The sequence below is a fragment of the Dama dama genome, chromosome 21 (genome assembly GCF_033118175.1).
Source record: "Dama dama isolate Ldn47 chromosome 21, ASM3311817v1, whole genome shotgun sequence".
Classification (NCBI taxonomy): Eukaryota; Metazoa; Chordata; class Mammalia; order Artiodactyla; family Cervidae; genus Dama; species Dama dama.
Genome location: NC_083701.1, coordinates 65,919,394 through 65,937,224, shown reverse-complemented (window position 1 = coordinate 65,937,224; position 17,831 = coordinate 65,919,394).

The following is a 17,831-nucleotide window of genomic DNA, read 5'->3' as shown; positions in this document are numbered from 1 at the left end:
CGTGAGCCTTTGAAATTCTGGAAGCTTGGGCAGGGGGAGGAAATCAATTAATGCCCCCAGGAGAGGAACCGTCTTCAACACAACTTGATAGTCCTGTTCTTGCCTGAGATGGGGAGAGTCCAGCACCGCTGCCCTGGAAACGTGGCCTGGTAGCCCAGCATCATCCTGGGGGTTTGCTGGCTGGGAGGTCAAATCAGCCTCCTGTTGCAAGATTAACTAATATAAAATGTCACGGTCCTCCCGGGCTCTGGAGAGAACAATGCCCCACGAACCCACACTCAGCATGTCCCTCGTATCTCGGCTGAGACGAGGCTAAGAAGAATGTGTAGCGTAGATGCATTGGGTGTTGGGTATAAAGTGATTAAAGAGGCAAGTGCTGAGCCTGGGGTGGGGAGGGGTTGGAGAGGAAAGAACCACAGCAAGGCAAAGCCAGTATTCTGGCCTCCATGCGTCTGCATAATGGGGAATCCAGTGCCCAGCCTGACTTCCTCCCAATCAGCAGTGATCCAACCCATCAAAAGGTACCTGCTATCCTCCCACCTTCTCCTCAGAGTGGCCCAGCCAGCAGCAAATGCAGCATGTGGACTTGGCCCAGAGGAAGTGGGTGCCCTTTAGAATGGGCCTCCATTCTGGCAGTGGGCATCTCCATGGCAACCACCAGAGGATGAATCCTGCCCATCCAGTTGTTCCAAAAATCATGACAATGGGCTCTAATGGTCCAAGGGATGAGGAAGTAGTTTTTCTTCTGATCGTGTAGCATCTGGAATGCTTAGAAAAATGAAAGAATGGCATGCCTCTGTAGGCATTTTTCACCAAAGATGGATTTTTATGAAACTTGAATGGGACATAGGCTGAAGTTGTCTATGATCAAAGCCTAGAGAACTCTGGATTGTTAGAAATAAAGCAAGACAATAGTCAACCTGACCGTCCTTTTCTGGAAATGAAATTAATGATGATAATAATACTATTATTGAGTTTTGAGTGAAAATATAAGTGCTTTTAATACATTAATCATTCATTGAATGTGCCAAGCATGGGATATACAGCAATGGACATGTCTTTGTGAAACTTACATGCTAGTAAGGGGAGGCAGACAATAACCAAGTACATAAGGAAAGGCCATTTCAAATCATGATAAGAGTTACATAAACAATAAAATGAAGTAGTGAGATAAAGGTGTTCAGGAATGGCCATTTTTGATGGGGTGGTCAGAAATGAGCTCTTTGTGGAGAGGATATTTTCTCTGAGGCCTAAATTAGGAAAAGAAACTCACCACACAAATCTGATGGGAGAGCCTTCTGGGCCAAGGAAACAGCATGTACAAAGGTCCAGAGGTGGGAAGAAGTTTGGCATGTCTGGGAAACAGAAAGACAGAATCCTAACTGCTCATGGCATATTGTTGTTTTCTTGTTGTTCTCATTTTGCAGATGAGAAAAAGCTAGAGAGGTAAGGAGCCCCAGACCCTGTAGTTCAAGAGATGGAGCCGGGACCCCAGTTGGGCTTCCCCCCAGGAGACCAGTCCTCTTGAGGGTGGGCGTGCTGTTCATGGGAGAGGGCCAGGGGCACGAAGCCCTTGGATGGCAGTGATGTCCCAATTACCCCAGCTTCTCATGTGCCTGGTGACCTCGCTGCTTTTTTGTGAAATGTTCACCTTCTCTTCTCCTCGAGGCTCCTTCCCCGTGGCTCTTCTCTCTCCCAACTCAGGGGCAGCTCCAGGAAACTGAGAAGGGATCTTGCATTTATCTTGCAAAACCATTGACTTGAACGGGCTGAGAGGTGCAGGGCGACGTGTGAGACAGCAGAGGAAATCTGACCTGCCGCATCCCTTTCAGGAAAAGAAACTTTAGGGTGAGAGGAGGTCATTTAGTCCATCCTTTGGCCACAGAGCTGGTGGTGGCAGGGCAGGGTGGGGGGGAGGGGGGCAGGGGACTCAAACAGCTTCAGGCAGATAAAGACCTGTCCTACTGTAAGGAGCAGGGACTAAATATCTCTTCACAGATGGAACTTGCTGATTATATAGGGGAAAATCTATAAATGCAAAAAAATGATTGACAAATAAATACACCCAACTAAATTTCAAGTAGAAATAGAGCAAAGCCAATCCTGTGTTCAAGTGTGTTGACTGAAATGGAAAATATCCTCCCCTGCACACTTTTAACTTGCCCTCTGGGTTTTCCCTGAGCTTGGGGCATCCCTTGGAATAGTAATCAGTTCAGTCGCTCAGTCATGTCTAGCTCTTTGCGACCCCATGGACTGCAGCAAGCCAGGCTTCCCTGTCCATCACCAGCTCCCAAAGTTTACTCAAACTCATGTCCATTGAGTCAGTGACGCCATCCAACCATCTCATCCTCTGTCATCCCCTTCTCCTCCTGCCTTCAATCTTTCCCAGCATCAGCGCCTTTTCCAATGAGTCAGTTCTTCACATCAGGTGGCCAAAGTATTGGAGTTTCAGCTTCAGCATCAGTCCTTCCAATGAATATTCAGGACTAATTTCCTTTAGGATTGACTTTATTGGAATTGTATTAGTAGCAGCTAACTTAACTGAGGGCTTGTGATATGTCAGACTTTGGCCACAAATACTTCATGATAAATTTTGAAGCAGGTCCCATTATTATCATTCTACATACTTTAATGAGCAAAGTCTTACTTAGCTCTTACTCTGCATCAGGTACATTGTAGTCCTTTCCACATATTAATTCACTTAATCCTCATTGGGTTCTTATGTGGTAGGTATTACTAACTCTATTTAATGGATGTGAAAACTGAGGCTAAAGGCAATTAGTATAAGGTTAAGTAACTTGCCTGGGTCATAGACCTAGTAACTGAGAGAAACAGATTCAAGTTCAGACTGCCTTTAGAGACTTCATCCTGAGTCTGTTAACAGCTGTTAATGGGGAGTTTTTCATCTAAGAGACTGATAGGATATGAGGGTGAATTCTCAGTCACCATCCCACGGCCTACAGCCAGCCGCCTGCCACCAGCTCCACCAGGCAGAGGGCAGTAGGAGCCTGACCCCAACCCTGCCTCCCCCCAGGGCAGGAAAACATTTCTTGCCTAAAGGTTCTCCTAGGAAGAGAGGCTCCCAGCCCCGCCCTGGTCTCTCCACACCTCTCAAATTCATCTATGCACCTCCAAATGAGCTTTTTTCACATCTGATCGTCCCACATCCCTGTCACAGCCTCCCTCCTCAGCCCAGCTACCCCAGAGCTGCCAGAGACTTCCTCCTAGAACCCTCCAACCCTCCCACTGCCGTGAAAGGCTCCCCTGACTCTGCAGAGAGAGACCCGCAGGGCCCGCCCAGGTTCCGCCCCCACTTGCCTCTGCAGGCCTGTCCTCACCCTCCCAGGGGGGCCTCGGCTCCTCTTGTACCCTAGTACTTCATTCCCTTTTGTATTTCTGCCTTTCTTTTCTTACATCTAGCATGCTTGGCCCCAATCTCTTTTCTCCCTTCTGTATTGTTTACTCAATAGTCAATGATAAGGAATTCCCGGGTGGTTCAGTGGTTAGGGCTCCACGCTTTCACTGCCCAGGGCCTGCATTCAGTCCCTGGTTGGGGATCTAAGATCCCACAGGCTGGGTGGGGCGGCCTATACCTGCGTGCTTATGTGTGGCAGTGGTTTAGTTGCTAAGTCGTGTCCAACTCGTGAGACCCTATGGACTGTAGCCCTTCTGGCTGCTCTGTCCATGGGATTTCTCAGACAAGAATACTGGAGTGGGTTGATATATATGGGCTGCCCTGGTGGCTCAGCAGTAAAGAATCTGCCTGCAATGCAGGAGATGCGGGTTTGATACCTGAGTCAGGAAGATGCCCTAGAGGAAGGCGTGGCAATCTACTCCAGTATTCTTGCCTGGAGAATCCCATGGACAGAGGAGCCTGGTGGTCTGCAGTCCACGGGGTTGCAAAGAGTCAGACATGACTGAAATGACTGAGTATATGTGTATATATATATATATATATATATATATATATATATACACAGTGATAAATGATAAAGGTATTTCCTAGGTACCAGCCACAACTTTTTAGGGGTTTTTAAGTATTTATTTTTATTATTTATTTGTTTGATTGCACCATATCTTTGCATGCGGGATCTAGTTCCCTGACTAGGGATCAAACCCTGGTCCCCTGCATTGGGAGCCCAGAGTCTGAGGCACTGCACCACCTGGCAAGTCCACTAAGCATCATTCTGACTTGTGTCATCTTACTTCTCACCTATAGGATGTATACGATTATCATCCCCATTTCTCAGATAACATTCCCAACAGTAGTGGCAGAGCCTGGATTCGAGCTTGCTCCTGGACGCCAGTGTCATAGCTCCTAACCCCCTTGTCACACAGCCCCTGAGGCTGCTTCCAGAATGAAGTGCTCAGAGGTTCTCCTCTGTGATGACGTACCCAGCACCCCTGCAGAGTTAATACATTTCTTCCACTTCTCTTATATGCACGTCTAGAAGAGCATTGTCTTGGGGGCACGCTCTCCCTCGGTAACTGCTGCTCGCTTTGAACCCCAAGCTTAACTTAATGGAACTTAATGGTCATTCAATGATGCTGGCCGAGCTCATTGGTCAAATGAAGACGCAGGACTCCGGAAGGCTGGGTCTGTTGCCGGTCACACTGCCGGTGCCAAGTTGCTCTCAGGCTCAGGTTTCTGATTCTCAGTGATGGCTCCTCCTTGCTGGGTCACTGCCTCACCTGCCCAGACCTCTCCGCAGACGTGCATGTGACAGCTACATTCAGACAGTTCTTGTCTCTCAGGCATAGAATGTGGCCATGAGAATTTTTTTTATTAATTCTCAAAAAACTTCTCCTTTCTTCCAAAAGTATCCATCATCTGTTGCTGGTGTAATGACGGGCACCTGCAATTCTATTTAGAACACCTCCACCTTAATGTCTTTCTCTATATAAAGGCAAATACCCTACAGGAAAGGGTAACAGACTAAGCTCTTCTAAGCTGGTCACAGAGTGAATTTTGTGCTAGACACAGCTGCCTAATGACCAGGGCACAGAGCAGAGACAATGGTCCCATGTCATGGGGGCAAGGGCAGGAGTGGCTCCTAACAGTAAGGAACACCCGGAGGGGAGAAAAGCAGGTTGACTTGAGAAATAATAACTAAAGTGAGGATCCCAGAAGCACCCAGTGTCCATGGACGAGACTCCACAGTGGCTTAGAAGAGACTGGTGGATTGATAAACTCACCAGCTTCAGCCATTTGAAGTATCTGGTGTTTCAAAAGACAAACACTCTATAATAGCTATGTAGACAAATATAATTGTGCACTGCACTCTGGTCCCTGCTTCCCTAAAAAAGAAGGCGCCTTGGTACATTTCCCCAGAATTGCTCCGAGATCCCTTCTGTGTCTCCGGCTCCTCTGATCCTTGGCCCCCTGCCTTGCTGATATCACAGCATCTCTTTTGGACTCCACAGCTTGGTTCCTGCTGCAGAACCCTGGCTCTTGGAGTTGCTACCCCAGCTTCCCCTCCTGGCTCCTCGAGGATGTAATTCTGAGTCTCTTTTCTGCGACTGGACACGTCCCAATTTCAACATCAGCTCAGCTTTACAAGATCTGCTCAAGCCAGGCAGGCCCCAGCTCCCATCACTCAGCCCTGGGCAAAGCAGGATCACGTCCTGACGGATGTTGACCATGAATCCTGAAGTGGACTTGACCAACCCTCTGAAACAGAAGGCGGGAAGCTAGAAGGGCAACACGGTGCTACCTGGTGACTCAGAGCAGCCTCAAGGTTCTTTCAAGATCAGGGGCCCCGTCCCATAAATAACTGTAAATAATTTAGCTGTTTTATGTTGACTCTGGTTGAATATAGGGGAATCTGAAATGATTGATTGTAGTGATTTTATTTACACACCCATGCATGTATACATGTTCCCACATACATGCATACAGAGGCATTTTGAGATTCTCATGGCAATATCTAATATGCTTTTAAACATGTGTGGGTCCTTATGTGGATGCACTGTCTTCTGATTTAGCCTTTGACAGCCGGGTGCAGGGAGAGACATCCTCAGAGAATGCAGGGTTGTTGCTCCCAGGTGGGGAGGCAATGAGCTGCTGTGGGTTCCCTGTCTTGACTCCCAGCACTGAGCTTCCCTCTCCGTCTTACATCAGCTGGGAATTGGGAACTGGGGAATAAAACTCCTCTGTTGGTCTTCCTCAACAGGAACATTGGAGCCTGATCTTGGCTTAGAATTACTGGGGGATATATTAAAAATCCCATCACCCAGGCTGCACTCCAAACCATTAATATCAGAATCTTCAGTGATGAAATTCAGGCATCAGTATTTGGAAACCACCCGGATGATTCCAGTAGGTAACCAAGGATGACGACCACTACTGTCAAGAAAACTATGTTTCAGGTTATCATTGTCATTACTAATATCATCTCCATCCTCATTTATTTAACTTCTTGCCACATCTTCCTGAGTGACTCAAGGGTAAAGAATCCGCCTACAACGCAGGAGGTGCAGGTTCAATCTCTGGGTCAGAAAGGTCCCCTGGAAGAGGGCATGGCACCCCACTCCACTATTCTTGCCTGAAGAATCCCCATAGACACAAGAGCCTGGCGAGTGGTCTGTGGGTCACAAAGAGTCAGATATGACTGAATCAACTGAACATGCACACACGCAGACACATCTTCTCCCAAGTCTACATATTTTGAATAGAAAAATCACTTGGCCAAGAATAATGCATCTAAGGATTTTTTCACTTCCATCATTCAGTTCAGTTCAGTCGCTCAGTCGTGTCTGACTCTTTGCGACCCCATGGACGGCAGCACGCCAGGCCTCCCTATCCAGCACCAACTCCCAGAGTTTACTCAAACTTATGTCCATCGAGTCGGTGATGCCATCCAACCATCTCATCCTCTGTCGTCCCCTTCTCCTCCCACCTTCAATTTTTCCCAGCGTCAGGGTCTTTTCAAATGAGTCAGCTTTTCGCATCAGGTGGCCAAAGTATTGGTGTTTCAGCTTCAGCATCAGTCCTTCCAATGAACACCCGGGACTGATCTCCTTTAGGATGGACTGGTTGGATCTCCTTGCAGTTCAAGGAACTCTCAGGAGTCTTCTCCAACACCACCATTCAAAAGTATCAATTCTTCGGCGCTCAGCTTTCTTTATAGTCCAACTCTCACATCCATACATGACTACTGGAAAAACCATAGCCTTGACTAGACGGACCTTTGTTGGCAAAGTAATGTCTCTGCTTTTTAATATGTTGTCTAGGTTGGTCATAACTTTCCTTCCAAGGAGCAAACATCTTTTAATTTCATGGCTGCAATCACCATCTGCAGTGATTTTGGAGCCCAGAAAAATAAAGTCAACCACTGTTTCCCCATCTATTTCCCATGAAGTGATGGGACCAGATGCCATGATCTTAGTTTTCTGAATGTTGAGCTTTAAGCCAACTTTTTCACTCTCCTCTTTCACTTTCATGAAGAGGCTCTTTAGTTCTTCACTTTCTGCCATAAGGATGGTGTCATCTGCACATCTCAGGTTATCGAAATTTCTCCTGGTAATCTTGATTCCAGCTTGTGCTTCTTCCAGCCCAGCGTTTCTCATGATGTACTCTGAATATAAGTTAAATAAGCAGGGTGACAATATACAGCCTTGACGTACTCCTTTTCCTATTTGGAACCAGTCTGTTGGTCCATGTCCAGTTCTAACCGTACATGCATACAGGTTTCTCAAGAGGCAGGTCAGGTGGTCTGGTATGCCCATCTCTTTCAGAATTTTCCACAGTTTATTGTGATCCACACAGTCGAAGGCTTTGGCATAGTCAATAAAGCAGAAATCGATGTTTTTCTGGAACTCTCTTGCTTTTTCGATGATCCAGCAGATGTTGGCAATTTGATCTCTGGTTCCTCTGCCTTTTCTAAAACCAGCTTGAACATCTGGAAGTTCATGGTTCATGTATTGCTGAAGCCTGGCTTGCAGAATTTTAAGCATTACTTTATTAGCATGTGAGATGAGTGCAATTGTGTGGTAGTTTAGCTGTGTAATCTTAACTAACACCACAGTTACTAATGGTATGGAAGATGCTGATGATAACAGCTAACATGGATTGAGTCCTTACTGTGTGTTAGAAACTGTGCTAAAAACTTTATATACTTTAGTTCACTTAACCCTCACCCAGGAAAGTATTCATTTATAGAAGAAGAAACTGGGGGTTCAGAGAGGTAAAATCAATTGCCCAAGGACATAGAATGCAGGAGATATGGGTTTGATCCCTGGATCAGGAAGATCCCCTGAAGAAGGACATGGCAACCCACTCCTGTACTCTTGTCTAGGAAATCCCGTGGACAGAGGAGGCTGGCAGGCTACAGTCCATGGGGTCTCAAGAGTTGGACACAACTTAGTGACTAAACCACCACATAAAATAAGTAAAATAAGTAGCAGAACCAAGATTCAAATTCAAGTTGTCATACCTAGAAGCTCGCATTCTTAACTGCTTTTCAATACCACCTCCTTCAAAAGCTTGCCCTGATTACAGAGCTGGTGAAGTTGAGAATAAAAGATTCCCTTCCACGTCTGCCCAACTTCAAAGCTCACCCTTTAACTAGGACACTGTACTACTCATGTCACTGACATAAAGGTTAAGTCAGGTTGGTAGCTCTCCTCCTGACCTACTCTCTTTCCTGAAAGAAATATGGACAAAAAGGAAAAACATTTTCATGGCTAGAGAGATTTAAATGATCTAATCCAGTGAAAAGGGTCTCTGCACTGAACTACAATTCAGGGGACAAGCAAGTGAATCTCCATCTAGATGTTCAGGGATTTCCATTATATAAGAAGAAAAACACATGTCATAGGTAAGATTTAAGACCAGAAATTGTAGGTTTGCAAGCTGGTAAATTTTTCTCACACTATAATCCATATGGCAATAGCAAACCAAGTCTCTGATTTCTTTCATTTCTTTAGACGCTATAAAAGAGGTATATACATTTGCAAAAATTTTACATGATAGACAAACACAAACCCTGTCCCATAGTAGAAATTAAGTTGTGTTTTCAGATCTCCCCCAAAATAGGTACATAGAAATGTCTAAACTCATCAGGCAGTTTAATTTCAAGATGTTTTGGTGTCCTGGGTCAGAATCTCATGGGAATGTACTTTCAGATGGTTCCTGGGAAGCTTCGAGGACCTCTAAGGCAAGGTCTGAAATTGATTAGAGCAATATATTCCAGGGACATGTTTCGTATGGCCTTCCTGGAGGAGACTGTCATCACTCTTGGGTGAGACCCAGGAGGTCACAGTAATTCACACCTGACAACAGGACATAGTAGGTAGGGCTGGGCGAGAGGCCCACGGTCATCCCCGTGGTATGTGACCGAGGGATGGGTGTCTCTCCCTTTGCAAGCAGGTGAAGAAAGCGCTTTCAAAACCTGCTCGCCCAGGACATTTCGTTGCAGACTTATTCTAAGCAGGGCAGAGAGAGGAGGAGGAGTTAGGAGAGAGTACACTGGAAGTTTATTCCCACGGGGTCTCAGACCGTATCAGCCATCTGTAATGTAAAAAGTGATGGAGAGAGATTTTTTTAAAAAGGAAGGATGTACAAGAAAGAAAAAGAACTAGAGAGAGAAAAAGATGTCTGTTTCATTCAGGAGCTTCGCTACCACAATCAGAAGGAGGGGTTGCCAAAACTAGGGGTCCCCAACCCCAAGAGCGTGACCCACACAGCAGGAGGTGAGCAGCGGGCAAGACAGCAAAGCTTCATCTGTATTTCTAGCCGCTCCCCATTGCTTGTAATACCGCCTGGGCTCCGCCTCCCGCTCCGTGAACTCAATAAATGTAACGTGCTCGAATCATCCTGAAACCATCCCCACCCCATCTTCCATGAAACCAGTCCCTTGTGCCAAAAAGGTTGGGGACCCATCGCCTAAAGTAATGCAAGAAAAAAAAAAAAAAATTCAAGCTGTACTCCACTGAAGCCAAGAAGAATCAGATTGGTCTCCCTTATTCATTCATGGGTTTGTTGAAACACATTCAAGCAATACAGAGCCCCCAAGTTGGAGGTACAGTAGTAAACAATAGCCCCATCCTGTGGCGATTACAGTCTAATGGGGGAGATGGACAATAAACAAAATAACCAAATAGACACATACTATGATGTCAGGTGATGATAGGAATCATAAGTTCAGTTCAGTCGCTCAGTCATATCCGACTCTTTGTGACGCCATGGACTGCAGCACCCCAGGCCTCCCTGTCCAACACCAACTCCTGGAGTTTACTCAAATTCGTGTGTTTTGAGTCAATGATGCCATCCAACCATCTCATCCTCTGTCGTCCCCTTCTTCTCCTGCCTTCAATCTTTCCCAGCATGAGGGTCTTTTCCAATGAGTCAGCTCTTTGCATCAGGTACCATAAGTTTATCATAAGTTTATGATAGGTATCATAAGTTTAAAAATAACAAAGAACAGAATAAAGTGTTGGGAGGGGTGCCAGCAGGGCAATCTGAGGACATGAATTTTGAGCAGAGCCCTGAGCTGGTGAGTAGCCCTGCTCTGCCAGAGACAGCTCTGCAGGCAGAAGGAACCATGAGGGCAAAGGCTGGGAGGCATGAAAGCCTTGGCTCATCGGAAGCAAGTCATCCCAGTCAGGACCTGCTGGACCAGCTCAGGGAAGCAGGGCACCTGTATCTGAAACCCGGGCTTCTCTGGGTTCTTCCTGCCCTGTCCATGTCCTGGTGCCCTTTCATACATCACTGTGTTTAATGATGACTTGATGTCCCAAAGACACGATTGATTTGCAGCTAGGTAGTGCTGACCAACCTGTGGACAGGCCCCATCATCACAAGATAGATTAACACCACAGATTAACATGTATTTATAAGCTGCACATATATTTGTACATGTGCCTTATTTTTGTGGTATATTTTCCAAAAAATATGCCATTGATTTTTAACATACTGGGAAATGGCCACTTTATTTTAATTTGGACATCTCAGTATAGTGCAAATGATGATAGAAAGATTCATTTGTTCAGGCTTAGCTTGTTTTTGTCTTGATACTCGGGGATAACCAAAAAAACATAATTTTTATCATTTGTATCTTTCCTTCATTTCACTGGAGGGGAACCCCCAGGGCCTTATAATAATCTGGTGGACCTATCTCCTGCTGAGCTGAGCTCAGAATAATGCCTGGTAAACCCAACACGAAAGTAAAAGTGTTACTCAGTCATATCCAACACTTTGGGACCCCATGGACTGTAGCCCGCCAGGCTCATCTGTCCATGAGATTCTCCAGGCAAGAATACTGGAGTGGGTTGCCATGTTCTCCTCCAGGGATCTTCCCGACCCAGGGATCAAACCCAGGTCTCTTGTGTCTCCTGCACTGGCAAGCGGGTTCTTTACACCAGTGCCACCTGGGAAGCAACGTGATTCCTGGGAAAGAGCCTGACAATGCCATGCAGAGCTCCCTCATACCATCGTCATTCCTCCTGATAACACAAAGGCTTTTTCCTGAAAGGACAGCTCGTCTTCCTTTTCTTTTGCATAATTATAAACTGCCACAACCTTTTCCAAGAGCCCAAGGCAGGTAGTCTTCAGCAGAAGGATCTCTGTGCTCAGCCACCGCTACTGTTTCCCATTGTAACATTCCGGGAGAGGAAGTGGAGCGGGCGTTTCAGATATGTTGTACGTATGTTTGTACGCAGCAGATATTTGTACATGTTTGTGCTGGGTGTGGGCTTCCCAGTTGGTGGTAGTGGTAAAGAACTCACCTGCCAATGCAGGAGACCTGGGTTCAATCCCTGGGTCGAGAAGACCCCCATGGAGGAGGGCATGGCAAGCCACTCCAGTATTCTTGCCTGGAGAATTCCATGGACAGCAGAGCCTGGTGGGCTACAGTCCATGGGGTCGCAAAGAGTTGGACATGACTAAAGTGACTTACCATGCATTCAAGTGCTATGTAGAAAAATATATACAGTATATACAGTGTCTAATGCTGTGTGTACATTTTAAAAGTATGAGGCTCACTTTTTATTCAATGCTATATTAAGATTAAATCAAATGTTGAATTTTTTAACTTAAAAATTAAAAGATATTAATATGTTTATAATTTATAATATCTGTAACTCCTCTTGCTGAGTGACTTTTAATGACTTTTACATAAATTGTAATATATTAAATTACCAGTGAAAATCAACTGATATAAATATTGAATAATAATATCAATGTGATCAAATTTTTCAAAACATCATTCACACAGTTATTTTTCCAACAAAAATATAACAATTGGAAAGTAAAGTAATTTCTTAAAATTGTTTGTAGTGAATTTAACTTTTTATATTAACTCAATATGAGAAAGTAGCTTTAGCAGCTAGATATTCATTTGATATTGCATTAATAGACTTTTTTTTCCAGCACTTGACCTAATTACTGGTGGAATAATTTTTGTAAAGAGATTTATAAACAATAAACAGATTTCTATTCAGTTAACTATTTTTATTTAATTCTCAAAGACAAAGGCTCTGAGGGGCAAACACAAACAGTATTCACAAGGCAGCTAATCTCAGCCAACAAGCACATATAGGCCACCTCTCCAAATGCAATTCCAAGATGGTGCAGTCAATTGAAAGGAAGACCTCCAATCACAGCCATCTCATCACCATAGTTTTGTAGCACTAATCTTCCATACATTTTGTGTATTTTCCATGAAGTCAATGTCAAAGGTACTGGTATTCAGGAAAACCCATGGAGAGAAATTAAATAGGATTAAGATTTTGTCAAATAGAGTTGACCTTTGGAGGGCCACAAAGGATTGTACTATTTTTTTTTGACACCCAATAACCAGTGTTTACCCTCTGAGGTGCCCTATTGCCCTGCTAAGAACGTGTACCCTAAATTGTGAGTTCCTCAGTCATAAGGTCTGGGTCCTTTTCATCCCTGTATTCCATCCTCAGCAGAGAGAATTTCATAGAGTTGAAATTCTCTTTAAATATTTGATTAGTGAGAGAGGGAGAGAGGAAGGTAATGACTGAGTTAGTGAAACAACCTGGGTTCAGACGCTCAGTCATATCCAACTCTTTGCAACCCCACTAACTGTAGCCCATCAGGCTCCTCTGTTCATGGATTTTCCTGGCAAGAATACTGGAGTGAGCTGTCATTTCCTTCTCCAGGGGATCTTCCCAACCCAGGGGTCAAACCCCTGTCTGTTGCATTGGCAGGTGGATTCTTTACCTCTACTGCCACCTGGGAAGCCTCATGAAACAATAAATATTGGTAATCTGAGAGACTGTTGTACACTGGAGTCAGTGGAAGAATAATTAAGGAAAAGAAAGAAAGGACATTCTTGGAAGAAGTAGGGAAGGAGGGGCATGGAGTGATTTTCAAGTAAGTGAGAAGAGTTCTGGGCCTGAGGGTGATAAAGTTCTGTGTTGGAGAGGCAGTGTGGCCTGGCAAGAAAAGCAAGCATCTCATAATGAAACCTCTTTGCTTCACTTCCAAATCTAACATGATTGGCTAAGATTTTAAGCAATTTAGTAGCTTCTATCTCAGTTTTCCAACTTTTAAAATGGCGATGATAAACATGTTTCTTATAGAAATGATCAGTAGTAACTAAGATGTCAAAAGCTCTGCAAAGGAAAAATAAGTATAAAATGTATTTATTGAGCCTGACGTGTGGAGAGATGTGGAGGGGCCAGACTATGAGAAGCCTCAAATGCCACGTGGAGATGCAGAACGGACTCAGGGGGAGCACCACTGTTACAGGTTATTGGAGACAGCAAGGGGACCGATGTTCATTGAGTGGCTGCTCTGTGTTAAGCATGTATCTCTTACCTTATGTAATCTCCAGAGCCAATCGGTAAAGTAGGTCCTGATACTGTCATTTTGCAGCTGAGAACATGGAGGCCCAGGAATATTAAAGCTGTTAGACTATTAAAGCTGACAGAATTGTTGATGGATTGGGTAAGGGCTGCCAGGGGAAAGGAAGGAATGATGAATGATTCCTAGGTTTTTGCTTTATCACAAGAAGAATAATATTGCTACTTACTGAAACTGGGAACACTTGGCAGGCAGAGGTAGGGGCACAAGTTTAAAACTTGGTGTGGACATGTTGAATTAGACATGGTTCGGAGACATTCAGATGGAGGAGAGCAGGACGTTGGAATCTTCCATGTGAAGCTCAAAAGAGAGGTTAGAGTTGGAGCTGTAATGTGGGGACTCATCAGTATAAATGTTGTGTTTCTTTTTTTAAAACCATGTTACTGAGAATACCGAAGGAGTTATGGGTAGAGAGGGAAAGAGGAATGATTTTAAGAGAATGCCACATGTAGAGGTTGGGATGAAAGAAACAAGTGGAAGCACGTGGTGCTCTGGTAACCAAGTGAGTCAAGTGTTTTGAGAGAGAAGGGGTCACCAACTGGGACAAATGCTGCAGAGAGGGGGAAGATGAAGACCGAAGGTGGACCTCGGTGGCAGCATGCATGTGACTGGCAACTTTGTCGAGAGGGATCTCAGAGGAGTGATGGGAATACTATGCTGTGCTCAGCCACTCAGTCATGTCCCGTTATTTGCGACCCCATGGACGGTAGCCCACCAGTCTCCTCTGTCCTTGGGGATTCTCCAGGGTAATACTGGAGTGGGTTGCCATGCCCTCCTCCAGGGGAATCTTCCCAACCCAGGAATTGAACCGGGGTCTCCTGCATTGCAGGTGGATTCTTTACCAGCTGAGCTACCAGGGGAGCCCAGTGATGGTACTAGACCCCCTAAAATTGGAGAGAATTGAGGAAAGTGTGAGATGAGCAAGAAGCAGTGAGTATAAACATTCCTTTGAAAATTTTTGCCAGGGAGGGGAAAGGGGCTGTATCCAGAAGAGGAGGTTGGGTGAACAGAGAGTTTTTTTAAAATGTGGAAGATATTACAGAATGTTGATATGCAGGATATGCAGGGAATGATGAACCAGAGAAAGGTTGATGAACCAGAGAAATGTTGACGAACCAGGACACGTAGGGGAGAAGTAGCACGGGTGGAGGGGTTCCGCATGAGATTAGAAACAAACAAAAAACAAACAAAATTTATCTTTCATAACGAGAGGGAAGGCAGGACATGTGGGTAGATGTACAGACAGGTTGTTGTTCCAGTGGTAGACAGATGATGTAGTTCTCTTCTGACTGCTTCTATCTTCACTTCTCCGTGTTGTGACAGTAGAAGTCCTCATGAAGAGTGAGGGGAAAGGGGGACAGTTTATGGAAAGAAGGAAAGTATGAAATAGTCATCTTGGGGAAGAAAAATTGAACTGATGAGAGGAAGAAGGTAAGATTACCAGCTGGTGCAGAAGGGCCTACTTGAGATTTATGTGTCATGAGTTTAAAGAAGGAAAAGTCAGCATGCTTGTGCCTCTTCCCCCAGTTGAGTTAATAGCTGGGGTGCAGGCATGGCAGAGTTGTCAGAGAGCTGGATTCGATTAGAGCTGAGATGTTTTCAGTGTCATGCAGTAACTGAAAGACCAAGAATTTGAGGGCACATGTAAGAGAGTGGGGCTTCCCTGGTGGTGCTAGAGGTAAAGAACCCGCCTGCCAATGCAGGAGACAGGAGAGACTAGGGTTCTATCCCTGAGTCGGGAAGATTCCCCTGGAGGAGAGCATGGCAACCCACTCCAGTATTCTTGCCTGGAGAATCCCAGGGACAGAGGAACCTGGTGTGCTACAGTCCATGGGGTCTCAAAGAGTCGGACATAACTGAAGCGACTTAGCACGAGAGTAAGTGACTGCCATCACGGACTACAGAATCCATGCTGGGTTAAGAGGGAAATGAAGAGGTTGGGAGGGAAAAGAGACAGTGGTGAGGGACAGTGAAAAAGTGGTAAAGTCGGTCGGTTTGAGATGCTGATAAGAATAAAGAAATGTTGGTGTGGGAGTACTAATCAAAGGGATGAATGTGGGATGCTGGAAATCACAATTTTGAAGGCAGTGCAGTTACTGAAAATGGCAAGATTTAGGATAAGACCACGGGAGTAGGTGGTTAACAAGGGCTGCAAGAAAAAGGCATGGGAAGTGACGAGGTCACGGGACTGAGGCCAGAGTGTTGAGTGGATTACCTCTATGGATGCTGAAGCCACCAAATGTGATGACAGCAGTGAAGACTCAGAAATGCAGCTTCAGGGATCCTATGACAGTGTTTTGTGATTCCCATGATGTTCAGTCTTTATATAGGAATCCCCATCTCTGCAGCTGTGCTGAGATTCCATTCCTTGCAACCATAAAGCCATAATGAGTTCAGGAGCTCCTCCTATTTTCCGCTAAAAAAATAAAATAAAATTTACTTTCTATTTTATCTCCCCTGAATTATGCTGACTAGAGCTAGAAGGAGAGATGAGATGAGGTTGGATCCTGGGGTAGACAAGAAGAGGAGGAGACTGAACACATTCCTGTTTATTTTTGACGGTAGACTGGACCAGGTTGCTCTAGAATTACCCTGAACTTTGAGAGTTACAAAATACCTTGAACTTTGAGAGTTTTAAGATACTTGAAATCTCCTTTATTACATACTCTAACCATGGTGGACACAGACTATGCTTGACACATGCAGGTCAACCACATTGTGCTTTTTAAATTCTACTTGTAAACTTTGTTCTTTGTCTTAGATCCCTAAATATCATCCTTTTTTGCAAAGGAACTACAAAAAGTTTCCAGTCAACTCACACAGGGTTCTATTGATTCTGGGACAGGATTTATGATGAGTTATAACTCAACTGAATCACTTAGGAAAAAAAAATCATTTTCGAAAAAAAAAAAAGAAATGAAGGAATAAATGAAAAAATATACACAATGATGTCATTTGACAGATTTTGTTTCACTGAGACTCATTGGCACATCGTTGAATGGGATTGAAATTTTCAACAACCGCTATGTTTGGGCTGCCTTTGATAGAATGAAACCTGCAGGGAGACATAGCTGTAGCTGTCCTTCCAAAATGAAAATAGATCATTCTCAGAAATGAATCCCTAAAATGGTTGCTTAATGTGTGGCAGATGTGCCTCACAAGCTGGAATAACATCCAAATGCTAGTCTTTTCCCTATTTCTCTGCAGGAAAACCATGTAACAGAAATAGATTTATCTGGTGCATTATCACTAATGTTCTCTAGATGCTTAAGTGTCCCTGTGGGTTGGCCCAGATAACTTAGAAACAGCTGCTGCCTGACAGAACACAAGGAAGAGACAAACAAGTATAGCACATCCCAAGACAGAAACAAAATCCTAAAAGAAGTCCCCAAGCCCATCATGTCATCCAAAGGCATCTGGCATATGGAATTCTTGCTTTCCTGCCCAGGGATAGCACCAGCAGTTTGGAAGAGGTATTAGAACCCAAGGCTCCTGTGACTGTCTGCCTTTTACTCACCAAGGAGTCATAAAGGGATTCTGGACATAAGCCAGAAAACTTGCCTACACATTTCTATGTCCTAGAACTAACCATGATGCAAACTATAGCTCTATGAGCCAAAGCACTAGCAGTCCCGGCCCAGAACAAGTCCTGGCATGAAGAAGCTTTGTTTGGTGAGTTATTTTCAGAATGTGTGCTTAAAGCCACACTGTGCATGTGTGTGCGTGTGTGCACGTGTGCGTGTGTATACGTGCATGTTTAAGCTCTTTTAGGTCCTGAGGCTTTCTATGAAGGAGGGGAGGGAGGCAGGAAGACCAACCTCAGTTCCTGGATGAGAAACTGAGATGTGAAAAATAGAAGTTAGTATCTGTATTAATTAGAAGAAAGCTAACACCTGATGGAGAGTTCCTTAAAGGTGCAAACTATATCTTATTTATCTTTGAGGTGTTTTCAGGATTAAGAACTAGTATATGACTTGAATACAAATTGCATGTTGGAGGA